The sequence below is a fragment of the Heterodontus francisci genome, chromosome 23 (genome assembly GCF_036365525.1).
Source record: "Heterodontus francisci isolate sHetFra1 chromosome 23, sHetFra1.hap1, whole genome shotgun sequence".
NCBI lineage: Eukaryota > Metazoa > Chordata > Chondrichthyes > Heterodontiformes > Heterodontidae > Heterodontus > Heterodontus francisci.
This window is the reverse complement of record NC_090393.1, coordinates 18,641,988-18,655,995: the sequence shown is the minus strand read 5'-3', so window position 1 is coordinate 18,655,995 and position 14,008 is coordinate 18,641,988. Positions and strand designations below refer to the sequence as shown.

General features: G+C 45.0%; 1 protein-coding gene across 4 annotated transcripts in view; it reads right to left on the bottom strand.

Annotated features, from left to right (window-relative positions):
• Positions 1-2,688, bottom strand: part of LOC137382621 (transmembrane protein 248-like) — a 37,584-nt gene extending 34,896 nt beyond the window's left edge. Inside the window, exon 1 of one of the 4 annotated variants that reach the window (XM_068054801.1) lies at positions 2,597-2,688. The gene's annotated coding sequence lies outside the window, so the exon portion shown is untranslated. Of the gene's footprint in view, positions 1-2,483 lie in introns of all 4 variants that reach the window. The other 3 variants (XM_068054805.1, XM_068054803.1, XM_068054804.1) reach the window with 3 other exon arrangements.
• Between the last annotated feature and the right edge of the window lie 11,320 nt (positions 2,689-14,008).

Sequence of the window (14,008 nt, the reverse complement as noted above, 5' to 3'; positions counted from 1 at the left end):
ATACTTCAGCTAATAAAGAAAAGGATTCCAAATGCCTTCCCAACCACCTTATCGACCTGTCCTGCTACCTTCAGGATCTGTGGACATTAACTCCAAAGTCCCTCACTTCCTCTACACTCAATATTTTCCCATTAATTGGGTATTCCTTTACCTTGTTTGACCTCCCCAAATGCATCACCTCACACTTCAGAGTTGAATTCCATCTGCCCAGACCATCAATATCTCCCTGCGGCCTACAGCTATCCTCCTCGCTATCTACCAGTCAGTATTTGTGTCATCCACAAACTTCTTGATCATGTCCCCTATATTTACATCCAAATCGTTAATATACAGCACAAAAAGCAGGCAACCAGTACTGAGCCCTGCAGAATGCCAATGAAACAGCCCTCCAGTCGCTAAACAGCCATCAACAATTACCCTTTGTTTCCTGCCACTGAGCCAATTTTGTATCCACCTTGCTGCATTTCCCTGGATCCCATGGGATTTTTTTTTTTTAAACCAGTCTGCCATGTGGGACCTTGTCACAAGCCTTGCTAAAATCCATGTAGACCACATCAACTGCACTACCCTCATCTATCTTCCTTGTTACTTCTTCAAAAAATTCAATCAAGTCGTTCAAACAAGATCTTCCTTTAACAAATCTATGCTAACTATCCTTGATTAATCTGTGCCCAAGTGACAGTTTATCCTGTGTCTCAGAATAGATTCCAACAATTGCCCACTACTGAGGTTTGACTGACAAACCTGCATTTATTCATTCTATCCATCACTCCCTTTTCAAACAGAGGTATAACATTAGCAATTTTCCAATCCTCCGGCATCACACCTGTATCCAGTGAGGACTGGAAAATGATGGCAAGACCCTCTATTTCTTCTTTTAACAGACCAGGATACATTCCATCTGGTCGGGGTGATTTATCAACTTAATGCTAATCCCATTAATACTTCCTCTCTCCCTATGTTTACCACATCCCATACTTCACACTCTTCCACCTTAACTATAACATCTGCATCGTCCCCCTCTTTTGTGAAGGCAGACACAAGGTATTCATTAAGAACCATACCAATATCTTCCGCTCCTACACGTAGGTTACTTTTTTGATCTTTTATGGGCCCCACTCTCTTAGTTATCCTCTTGCTCTTAATGTATTGATAAAACATCTTTGGGTTCACCTTGATTTTGCTAGCTAATATTCTTTGATGCCCTCTTTGCTTTCCTAATTTCCTTTTTGATTTCACCCCTCCACCTCCTATACTCCTCTTGGCTTTCTGTAGTATTGAGTTCTCTGTGTCAGACATAAGCTTTCCTTTTCTGCCTTATCTTACCCTGTAGACTCCTTGACATCTATGGGGCTCTAGATTTGGCCACCTCACCCTTTTTCTTTGTGGGATCATGTTTACCTTGAACCCCTTGAATGTCCTTTGAATGCCTCCCACTGTTCCCACAGAGGAGGATGGGCAGGAGGAGTGATGAACAGCAAGGACATTAGAATAGCCAAGTCTGGAGGTGAGACATATCTAAGTTTCAGCAAGTGAGGTAGGAAAGGGGCAATGTTGCAGAGGAAGAAATAAGCAGTTTCAGATCTCTGGACTCATGTTTCTGGTCTCTGGCACATTTATTTTCATTACTCCATGATTGGCAGTATGCTTTCAGCTGCCCATGCCCTAAAATCATTGCCTCACACTCCTCCTTCAAGACCCTCCTTAAAACCGACTTCTTTAACCAAGCTTTTGGTCAAACTCCCCTTATGTGGTTTAGTGCCAATCTTGTTTGATAATGTGCCTGAGAAGCATCTTGGGCCTTGTTACTACACTAAAGGTGCAATATAAAAGCAAGATGTTGTTGCCTTTGTGATGAATAAGATATGAGGATTGGAGCTCAACTCAGTCATATACAATGCAAAGATTAGTCAGTTTCAGCATGTGGGGGGCAAGGAAGGAGCAAGGGGGGGGAAGGGCGGAGGACATCCCCAGATCTCTGTGGAACCCCAGAGATGACAGATAGGGCCGTTGCTGGAGATTAACTGACTGGAATCGGGCAGTTAAATGCTTGGAGAAGCATGGCGTTGTCAACCTTAATAAATTTGTCAACAGTTAGTGAAAGCAACACAGTCACAGCTAAACAGCACGGTAAGTTTGGAAAGAACAGACGGTTTAACTATTTTTTTTTGTCAGACTAGCATCGGAGACTCGACTTGTGAAGGGTACAAGAGTTAAATCCATTTAAACATTAACTTTTCGCCCAAATAACGGGCCTTACGGGGACCAATTTCTCCCCGTCTGTTCTGGGTGCATCAAAAAAGCTAAAATTCTAATAGTGGGCCCAGGCTTTCAACACAACAGCAAAACAGTGCATATTTTGGAAGTCTGAAACCAAGACAGAAAGTGCTGGAAATACTCAGCAGGTCTGGCAGCGTCTGTGGAGAGAGAAACAGTTAACGTTTCACCAGAACAGGCTTTCAACGACAGGTCTGAATCTGTACCGTTTCCTTCAGTAAAACTATCAAGTCTGAGGAGGACACAAGCCTCCCGGGTTTCGCCTTTTCCTACCTCCCCCAACCCGGCTCAGCTGCTGCGCGGCCGCCATGTCACTCACCTCAGGCGAGGCGCCTTCAAACCCCGCCCGCCGTCCAGCCGGAAGTCTCCGCCAAGTGTTGCGTCATGCCGCGCGGCAACCGGATATTGCGTCAGGGGCACCAGGAAAGCACGTGGCTCACAAGCTTGCGCCCTGCCAGAGCTGCTAAAGGTCAATGACCTGGAGTGGTATCTCTTTGTCGAGACTCCACAGATGCTGCCTGACCTGCTGAGCATTTCCTGTCTTTTTAAATTTCAGATTTCCAGCATCTGCATCATTTTACTTTTGGAATCCTTTGCATTGGGATCCATAATTCAGTGCAAAATGCTAACCTGTCTTTTTTATTTCAAATGCATTGCCGACTTGCAGCACTTTTGTTTTATTTCAGGCTTTTCTGAATAGTCATCTGTAAATTTGCTGAGATATACATTTTGCAGGGAACATTGAGTTATACTATTTAGGTCTGCTTTTATACTGGTTTTTATTTGGATTAGAACCATAGAACAATTATGGCACAGAAGGAGGCCATTCAGCCCATCGTGCCTGTGCTGGCTGAAAAACAAGCCGCCCAATCTAATCCCACCTTCCAGCACCTGGTCCATAGCCTTGCAGGTTACAGCACTTCAGGTACATGTCCAGGTACCTTTTCAAAGAATTGAGGGTTTCTGCCTCCACCACCGTTCCTGGCAGTGAATTCCAGACGCCCACTACCCTCTGGGTGAAAATGTTTTTCCTCATGTCCCCTCTAATCCTTCTACCAATCACCTTAAATCTGTGTCCTCTGGTAACTGACCTCTCCGCCAGGGGAAACAGGTCCTTCCTGTCTACTCTATCTAAGCCCTCATAATTTTGTACACCTCACTTAAGTCACCCCTCACCCTCCTCAGTTCCACGGAAAACAATTGTAGTCTATCCAATCTTTCCTCATAGCTGCAGTTTTCAAGCCCTGCCAACTTTCTTGTGAATCTCCTCTGTATTTTCTCCAGAGCAATTATGTACTTCCTGTAATGAGACCAGAACTGTACACAATACTCCAGCTGTGGCCTAACTTGTGTTTTATGCAGTTCCAGCATCACATCCCTGCTTTTATACTCTATACCTCAGCCAATAAAGGAAAACATTCCATATGCCTTTTTCACCACTCTATCTACCTGTCCTGCCACCTTCAGGGACCTGTGGACATGCACTCCAATGTCTCCCACTTCTTCTACCTTTCTCAATATCCTCCCGTTTATTGTGTATTCCCTCACTTTATTTGCCCTCCTCAAATGCATTAACTCACACTTCTCTGGATTGAATTCCATTTGCCACTTACCCGCCCACTCAACCAAACCATTGATATCATTCTGGAGTCTATGGCTATCCTCTTCACCATTGGCCACACGGCCAATTTTTGTGTTATCAGCAAATTTCTCAATCATGCCTCCCACGTTTAAGTCCAAATCATTAATTCTGGGAGACTATCATCCATGGGCCAGCTACTGCCATTTAAACTGCTAAATCTGTCCCTTCCTAACAGCATCAGGTACCTGTGCCAAAGTTTGCACACCTGTTAAGCCAGCATATAGATGTCAGTGACCATCTATGGTCTCAGAAAGAGAGACAGAACCAGAATCAAAATGTAAATGTGCTCATGGTACTTTGAAATGTAACAATCACTGGAAATGCATTGTTGGAACTAACCTACACAAAGGTGGTCACCTTGCACAAGATGAAAGTTATGTAATTATAAGATCTGTTTTTACATGATAACATTTATTCATTGTCACACATTGTCACAATACAAGCTATTGAGATGAATATAGAATCAGTTCACTTTTATGGTTCCAAACTCCTTTGTATGCAATAGAAAGGCTAACTTTGACATAAGAATATAAAATAGGAGCAGGAGTAGGCCATTTGGCCTTTGAGTCGCTCCACCATTCAAAAAGATTATGGTTGATCTGATTGTGGCCTCAACTCCACATTCCTGCCTGCCCTCTGTAACCCTTGACTCCATTGTAGATCAAAAATCTGTCTAACTCAGCCTTGAATATATTCAATGACACAGGCTCCACTGCCCTCTAGGATAGAGAATTCCAAAGATTAACGACCCTCTGAGAAGAAATTCCTCCTCATTTCCATCTTATAGGGAAGAGCCCTTATTCTGAAACTGTACCCCCTAGTTCCAGATTCCCTCACAAGGGGAAACATCATCTCAGCATCTACCCTGTCAAGCCCCCTCAGAATTTTATATGTTTCAATGAGATCATCTCTCATTCTTCTAAACTCCAGTGAGAATAGTCCCAATCTGTTCAACATTTCCTCATACTTACCTTCTGAGAGCAGAGCGGACCTGCGGGTAGAACACTGAGCAATAGAAGATGATAAATAGAGCCTGAAGATCGCGGCCTAGTCACTTACCTTCCAGGAGAGGAACGGACCTGCTGGGAGAACACCGAGTGAGAGAAGAGGATAAATAGAGCCCGAGGATCGTGGCCTTGTCACTTACCTTCCAGGAGAGTAGCCGACCTGTAGGGAGAACACTAAGTGAGAGAAGAGGATAAATAGAGCCGGAGGACCGCGGCCTAGTCACTTACCTTCCGGTAGCGGAAAGCAGTCCAGGGGTTTTGAAAAGAAGAAGAAGAAAAAAAAATTCAACAGTGACATCACAGGAAAGCTGCAAAGTGATTGGTTAGTGAGTAACAGCTGAGAGGGAATAACTCGAAATAGCTGGGTAAGTAACTAAAAGTAAAGAGAAAGGTCTACAGTTTTTTTAGTTATAGGAGGTAGGTTTTTTTAGGGAATCAAGGTCCCTAGTGTAAATAATCTAATTTTTGGGTAATTTAAGGGAATAAATTAAAGGTAAGTCATGGCAGGGCAGCTCGGCAGCGTGGAGTGCTCCTCCTGTGCAATGTGGGAAGTCAGGATCACTTCCAGTGTCCAGGGTGAACATATGTGCAGGAAGTGTCTCCAGCTGCAGCTACTCAAAATCCACGTTACAGATCTGGAGAGGCAGCTGGAGACACTGTGGAACATCTGCGAGGCTGAGATCATCATGGATAGCACCTACAGGGAGGTAGTCACACCGCAGGTAAAGGCTGCTCAGGCAGAAAGGGTATGGGTGACCGTCAGGCAGAGTAGAAGAACTAGGCAGGTAGTGCAGGAGTCCCCTGTGTCCATCTCCCTATCTAACAGATTTTCCGCTTTGGATACTGTTGGGGGAGATAGCTTCTCAGGGGAATGCAGCAAGAGCCAAGTCTGTGGCAGCGCGGGTGGCTCAGCTGCACAGGACGGGAGGAAAAAGAGTGGGAGAGCTATAGTGATAGGGGATTCTATCGTAAGGGGTACAGATAGGCGTTTCTGTGGCCGCAAATGTCACTCCATGATGGTATGTTGCTTCCCTGGTGCTAGGGTCAAGGATGTCACAGAGCGGCTGCAGGACATTCTGAAGAGGGAGGGTGAACAGTCAGAGGTCGTGGTTCACATTGGTACCAACGACATAGGTAGAAAGAGGGATGAGGTCCTGCAGCAAGAATTTAGGGGGCTAGATAGCAGATTAAAAAGCAGGATCTCAAAGGTTGTAATCTCTGGATTATTCCCGGTGCCACATGCTAGTGAATATAGGAATAGGGAGGAGAGAGCAGATGAATCCATGGCTGAGGAGCTGGTGCAGGACGGATGGCTTTAGTTTCCTGAAACACTGGGTCTGTTTCTGGTGAAGTCGAGACCTGTACAAGGTGGACGGATTGCGCCTGAACCGAAACGAGACCAACGTCCTTGCTGGGAGGTTTGCTAGTGCTGTTGCGGAGGGTTTTAACTAATTTGGCAGGGGGATGGGATACAGACTGGAGGTACAGTAGGGGGTGATGCACAGTCAAATGCAGAAGAGAAACCAAGTCAGTCGGAAGGCAAAGCAAATATAGACCTGGTAAGGCACAAGTGAATAATGCAAGGCTGGATTGCATCTATTTTAATGCAAGGAGTCTTACAAGTAAGGCAGATGAATTGAGGGCGTTGATTAACACATGGGAATATGATATTATTGCTAACACAGAGACATGGTTGAGAGAGGGGCAGGACTGGGAGCTCAATATTCCAGGGTATAGAATCTTCAGGCGTGACAGGGGAGGGGGTAAAAGAGGAGGTGGCACTGCACTGTTGATCAAAGAATCAATTACTGTGGTAAGGAGGGATGATATCTTAGAAGGTTCCTCAAATTATGCCATCCGGGTAGAATTTAAAACAAAAATGAGGCAATCACTTGGCTGGGAGTTTACTACAGGCATCCAAACAGTCAGGGAGAGATAGAGAAGCAGATATGTAGACAAATCTCAGAGAGGTGTAAAAATAATAGGGTAATAATAGTAGGGGATTTCAACTTCCCCAATATTAACTGGGATAGTCTTAGTGCAAAAGGCTTAAAGGGGGCGGAATTCTTAAAATGCATATAGGAGAGCTTTTTGAGCCAGCATGTAGAAAGTCCTACAAAAGAAGGGGCAGTACTGGACCTAATCCCAGGTAATGAAGGCAGACAAGTGGTAGAAATATCAGTGGGGGACAGTGACCCTAACTCTAAGATTTAAGGTAGCTATGGAAAAGGACAAAGATGAAGTGGAAATAAAGTTACTGAATTGGGGGAAGGCTGATTTCAAGATGACAAAACAGGATCTGGCCAAAGTGGACTGGGAGCAGATACTTGTAGGAAAGTCTACATCAGACCAGTGGGTTTTATAAGTATATTAAGGGCAAGAAGATAACCAGGGAAAGAGTAGGGCCCTTTGGGGACCAAAAGTGGCAATCTGTGCATGGAGCCGGAGGACATAGGTAAGGTTTTAAATGATTACTTTTCATCTGTGTTCACTATAGAGAAGGATGATGTAGGTGTAGAGACCAGGAAGGGAGATTGTATTAGCATTGAAAGGGAGGATGTATTAGCTGTTTTAGTGGGCTTAAAAGTGGATAAATCCCCAGGCCCAGATGAGATGTAGCCCAGGTGTGATGTGAGGCAAGGGAGGAGATAGCAGGGGCTCTGACACAAATTTTCAAATCCTCTGTGGCCATAGGAGAGGTACCAGAGGACTGGAGGATAGCGAATGTGGTACCATTATTCAAGAAGGGTAGTAGGGATAAACCAGGTAATTACAGGCCGGTGAGTCTAACATCAGCGGTAGGGAAACTATTGGAAAAGATTCTGAGGGACGGGATTAATCTCCACTTGGAGAAGCAGGGATTAATCAGGCATAGTCAGCGTGGCTTTGTCAGGGGGAGATCGTATCTAACTAACTTGATTGAATTTTTCGAGGTGGTGACTAGATGTGTAGATGAGGGTAAAGTAGTTGTTGTAGTCTACATGGACTTCAGTAAGGCTTTTGATAAGGTCCCGCATGGGAGATTGGTTAAGAAGGTAAGAGCCCATGGGATCCAGGGCAATTTGGCAAATTGGATCCCAAATTGGCTTAGTGGAAGGAGGCAGAGGGTGATGGTCAAGGGTTGTTTTTGCAAGTGGAAGCCTGTGACCAGTGGTGTACCACAGGGATCGGTGCTGGGACCCTTTCTGTTTGCAGTGTACGTTAATGATCTTGACGTGAATATAGGAGGTATGATCAGTAAGTTCACAGATGACACGAAAATTGGTGGTCATAAATAGTGAGGAGGAAAGCCTTAGATTACAAGACGATATATATGAGCTGGGAAGATGGGCAGGGCAGTGGCCAATGGAATTTAATCCTGAGAAGTGTGATGTGTTGCATTTTGGGAGGACTAACAAGGCAAGGGAATATACAATGGATGGTAGGACCCTGGGAAGTACAGAGGGTCTGAGGGACCTTGGTGTTCTTGTCCATAGAACACTGAAGGCAGCAGCACAGGTAGATAAGGTGGTTAGGAAGGCACATGGGATACTTGCCTTTATTAGCTGAGGCATAGAATATAAGAGCAGGGAGGTTATGATGAAGCTGTATAAAATGCTAGTTAGGCCACAGCTGGAGTACTGTGTACAGTTCTGGGCACCACACTACAGGAACGATGTGATTGCACTGGAGAGGGTGCAGAGGAGATTCACCAGGATGTTGCCTGGCCTGGAGCATTTCAGCTATGAAGAGTGACTGGAAAGGCTAGGGTTGTTTTCCTTAGAGCAGAGAAGGCTGAGAGTGGACCTGACTGAGGTATACAAAATTATGAGGGGCATTGATAGGTTAGAAAGGAAGAAACTTGATAGCTGGTACAGACACGATGGGCCGAAGGGCCTGTTTCTGTGCTGTAAATCTCTATGACTCATAACACAACGGGGTGGCGCAGTGGTTAGCACTGCAGCCTCACAGCTCCAGGGACCCGGGTTCGATTCCGGGTACTGCCTGTGTGGAGTTTGCAAGTTCTCCCTGTGTCTGCGTGGGTTTTCCCCGGGTGCTCCGGTTTCCTCCCACAAGCCAAAAGACTTGCAGCTTGATAGGTAAATTGGCCATTATAAATTGTCACTAGTATAGGTAGGTGGTAGGGAAATATAGGGACAGGTGGGGATGTTTGGTAGGAATATGGGATTAGTATAGGATTAGTATAAATGGGTGGTTGATGTTCGGCACAGACTCAGTGGGCCGAAGGGCCTGTTTCAGTGCTGTATCTCTAATCTAAACAACACCTTCAACCCTGAAATCAACCTAGTGAACCTTCTCTGAACTACCTCCAATGCAAGAATACCCCTCCTTAAATAAGGGGACCAAAACAGTACACAGTGGTCCAGGTGTGGTCTCACCACTGCCCTGTACCATTGTAGCAAGACTTCCTTACGCTTATTAAAGTTTTCTGACATCACAGAGCATGCGCAGAGTGATTGCAACATCATCAGTGTTTCCAAACATTTGCCAGCTTGCCACTATGAATCCACGCATGCGTGCACCAATGTTGGACGTAATGACGCCTGAGCATTGCCTCACCCCTCAATGGCTGCCATCGCTGCTGAGGGAGATGGAGGCAGCGATTGCAGCCATTGAGGGGTGAGACAGTTTGGGTTCAATTCACTTTTTCGTGTCAAATTGAGCAGCGACATCTTTATTACTGGCAGCTGCCTAAGACATTGCAGACAATGATGTTTCAGTTAATGAGGCTGCATTTGTCCATGTAGTAGTGCCGTGAACAACAGATGCCCCTCTACATTGCTTTCATTGATCTCACCAAAGTCTTTGACCTCGTCAGCAGACGTGGTCTCTTCAGACTACTAGAAAAGATTGGATGTCCACCAAAGCTACTAAGTATCATCACCTCATTCCATGACAATATGAAAGGCACAATTCAACATGGTGGCTCCTCATCAGACCCCTTTCCTATCCTGAGTGGCGTGAAACAGGGCTGTGTTCTCGCACCCACACTTTTTGGGATTTTCTTCTCCCTGCTGCTTTCACATGCGTTCAAGTCCTTGGAAGAAGAATTTTCCTCCATACAAGAACAGGGGGCAGGTTGTTCAACCTTGCCCGTCTAAGAGCGAAGTCCAAAGTACGGAAAGTCCTCATCAGGGAACTCCTCTTTGCTGACGATGCTGCTTTAACATATCACACTGAAGAGTGCCTGCAGAGTCTCATCGACAGGTTTGCGGCTGCCTGCAATGAATTTGGCCTAACCATCAGCCTCAAGAAAACGAACATCATGGGGCAGGACGTCAGAAATGCTCCATCCATCAATATCAGCAACCACGCTCTGGAAGTGGCTCAACTATCACCAGTAACCTGTCTCTAGATGCAGAAATCAACAAGCGCATGGGAAAGGCTTCCACTGCTATGTCCAGACTGGCCAAGAGAGTGTGGGAAAATGGTGCACTGACACGGAACACAAAAGTCCGAGTGTATCAAGCCTGTGTCCTCAGTACCTTGCTCTATGGTAGCGAGGCCTGGACAACGTATGTCAGCCAAGAGCGACGTCTCAATTCATTCCATCTTCGCTGCCTCCGGAGAATACTTGGCATCAGGTGGCAGGACCGTATCTCCAACACAGAAGTCCTCGAGGCGGCCAACACCCCCAGCTTATACACACTACTGAGTCAGCGGCGCTTGAGATGGCTTGGCCATGTGAGCCGCATGGAAGATGGCAGGATCTCCAAAGACACATTGTACAGCGAGCTCGCCACTGGTATCAGACCCATCGGCCGTCCATGTCTCCGCTTTAAAGACGTCTGCAAACGCGACATGAAATCCTGTGACATTGATCACAAGTCGTGGGAGTCAGTTGCCAGCGTTCGCCAGAGCTGGCGGACAGCCATAAAGGCGGGGCTAAAGTGTGGCGAGTCGAAGAGACTTAGCAGTTGGCAGGAAAAAAGACAGAGGCGCAAGGGAAGAGCCAACTGTGTAACAGCCCCGACAATCAAATTTTTCTGCAGCACCTGTGGAAGAGCCTGTCACTCTAGAATTGGCCTTTATAGCCACTCCAGGCGCTGCTCCACAAACCACTGACCACCTCCAGGTGCTTACCCATTGTCTCTCGAGATAAGGAGGCCAAAGAAGAAAAAGTACCCCGCCACCTAGTGGTTGCATTTTCAGCAAACGCAGCTTACTTTCATACTCCATCGTCTTGCAATAAAAGACAATATTCCATTTGCCTTTCTAATTACCTGCTGTACTTGCATCCTAACATTTTGAGATTCATGTACAAGGACACCAAGATCCCTCTGTACCGCCGCATTCTGTATTCTCCCATTTAAATAATATTTTTCTTTTCTATTCTTCCTACCAAAGTGGAAAACCTCACATTATACTCCATCTGCCAAATTTTTGTCCACTCACTATATCCCTTTGCAGACTCTCTGTGTCCTCCTCACAACTTGCTTTCCCATGTATCTTTGTCAACATCAAATCTGACAATACACTCAGTCCCTTCATCCAATTCATTAATATCGATTGTAAATAGTTGAGGGCCCAGCACTGATCCCTGTGGCACCCCAATAGTTAGTTTGCCAACCTAAAAATGCTCCATTTATCCTGACTCTGTTTCGTGTTAGTTAGCCAATCCACTATCCATGCTAATATATTACCCACAACACCGGGAGCTCTTAGCTTGTGTAGTGACCTGTTATGTGACACCCTATTAAATGCTTTTTTGGAAATCAAAATACATGACATCTACTGGTTCCTCAGCAGAATTTAATGGAGAGGGGGACCACAGGAGGGTGAGATATTACAACAGAACAATGCAAGACCAATGTAAATCATTGGTCTAGGCTGTGAGATCTGTCCTGTTGCTGACTCTCAACTCTTACCCCCAGCAATGTAGCTCTGTTGTTAGAAACTTCAAAAACATCTGTGTATTTTGGCCCCTTGTTTGGTCTGATACCCACACCTCCCAGTTCCCCACTCTAACTGTAGTATCGGTTCTATCTCTGATATAATGCTGTTGGATTTGGATTATCTGGAAATCGCCTATGAGGGTAGTGGAGGCAGAAACAATCAATGATTTCAAAAGGAAATTGGGTGGACACTTGAAGGAAATGAACTTGCAGGGCTACAGGGATCGAGTGGGGAAATGGGACTGACTGAATTGATCTGTGGAGAGCTGGGATGGAGTCAATGAGCCAAATGGCCTCCTTCTATGCCCTAAATAGAATCATAGAATGGTTACAGCACAGGAGGCCATTCAACCTGTCATGTCCATGCCGGCTCTCTGCAAGAGCAACTCACCTCATCCCACTCCCCTGCTTTTTCCATAAAGCCCTGCAATTTTATTTTCTTCAGATAATTATCCAGTAGTCTTTTGAAGGCCTTGATTGAATCTGCCTCCACCACATTCTCAAGCAGTGCATTCCAGTTCCTAACCACTGACTGCATAAAAATGTTTTTCCTCATGTCGCTATTGCTTCTTTGCCAATCACCGTAAATCAGTGTTCTCTGCTTCTGGATCCTTCAGTCAATGGAAACAGTCTCTCCCTCTCTGTCCAGACCACTCAAGATTTTGAACGCCTCTAACAAATCTCCTCTTAATCTTCCCTCCCCAAACAGACCCAGCTCATCCACATAACTGAAGTTCCTCATCCCTGGAACCATTCTCTTTTCTGCACCCTCTCATTACTTAACATCCTTCTGAATGTGTGGTATCCAAAATACTATGGTTGAGGCCAAACCAATGTTTTATACAGATTTATCATAATGTCCTTGTTTTTGTATTCTATGCCCCATTTATAAAGCCCAGGATCCCATATACTTTATTAACTGCTTTCTCAACCTACCCTGCAACCTTCAATGACTTTGCACATATACCCCAGGTCCCTCTGCTCCTGCACTCCTTTTATAAAATTGTGACCTAAATATGAAAAGTTTCTTTTTAATATCAGTCTCATTTTTATCTTAAAAGTTTAGACTTAATGGGGGCAATTTTAAGTTACACTGCCTGGCAGGAACATGGCTATTGCGTCCTGAAAACTGCAGTTTTGTACTTAACAGCCCATTCCCGCTTCAATCCCACCCACCTTTACTTTTCTAGTAGCCTAAGACTCTAATTTATCCACCATGCTTGTTACATCCTCAAAGTACTCTAATAAAGTTGTCAAACAATATTTTCCTTTCATAAAACCTTGTTGCCTCTATTTATTTTATTTAGAGATACAGCACTGAAACAGGCCCTTCGAGTCTGTGCCGACCATCAACCACCCATTTATACTATACATTAATCCCATTACCCTCTCACATCCCCATCTTCCCCCTACCTATACTAGGGGCAATTTATAATGGCCAATTTACCTATCAACCTGCAAGTCTTTGGCCGGAGCACCCGGCGAAAACCCACGCGGTCACAGGGAGAACTTGCAAACTCTGCACAGGCAGTACCTAGAATCTAACCCGGGTCGCTGGAGCTGTGAGGCTGCGGTGCTAACCACTGCGCCACCCTAATATAATACAATCTACTTGATTGTATTCTGATTTTCTAAATATCCTGCTACTACTTCCGTAATAATGGATTCCAACATTTTCGCAATGAGTTAGGCTAACTGGCATATAGTTTACTGCTTTCTGGCTCTATCCTTTTTTGAATAGGGTCATTACATATGCAGTTTTCCAGTCTTCTGGGACTTTCCAGAATCCAGGGAATTTTGGATGACAACCAATGCATCCATTATCTCTACAGCAACTTCTAACACCTTAGGATTCGGGCCATTAGGGCCGGAGAACTAGTCAGCCTTTAGTCCCACTAAGTTTGCCTCATACTTTTTCCTCTGGTGATAGTTTTAAGTTCCTCCTTCCCTTTTCCCCCCGATTTTCTACCATTATTGAGATGTTTTTAGTGTCTTCTACAGTAAGACAGATAGAAAATATTTGTTCAGTTTCTGCCATTTCCTCATTTCCCATTATTAATGCCCCAGTTTCATCCTCTAATGGGCCAAAGTTTACTTCAGCTACTTTCTTCCTTTTTATATATTTCTTGCTAGTTTACTCATTCTGATTTCTCCTTGATCCTTTGTTGGTTTCTGAAATTTTCCCA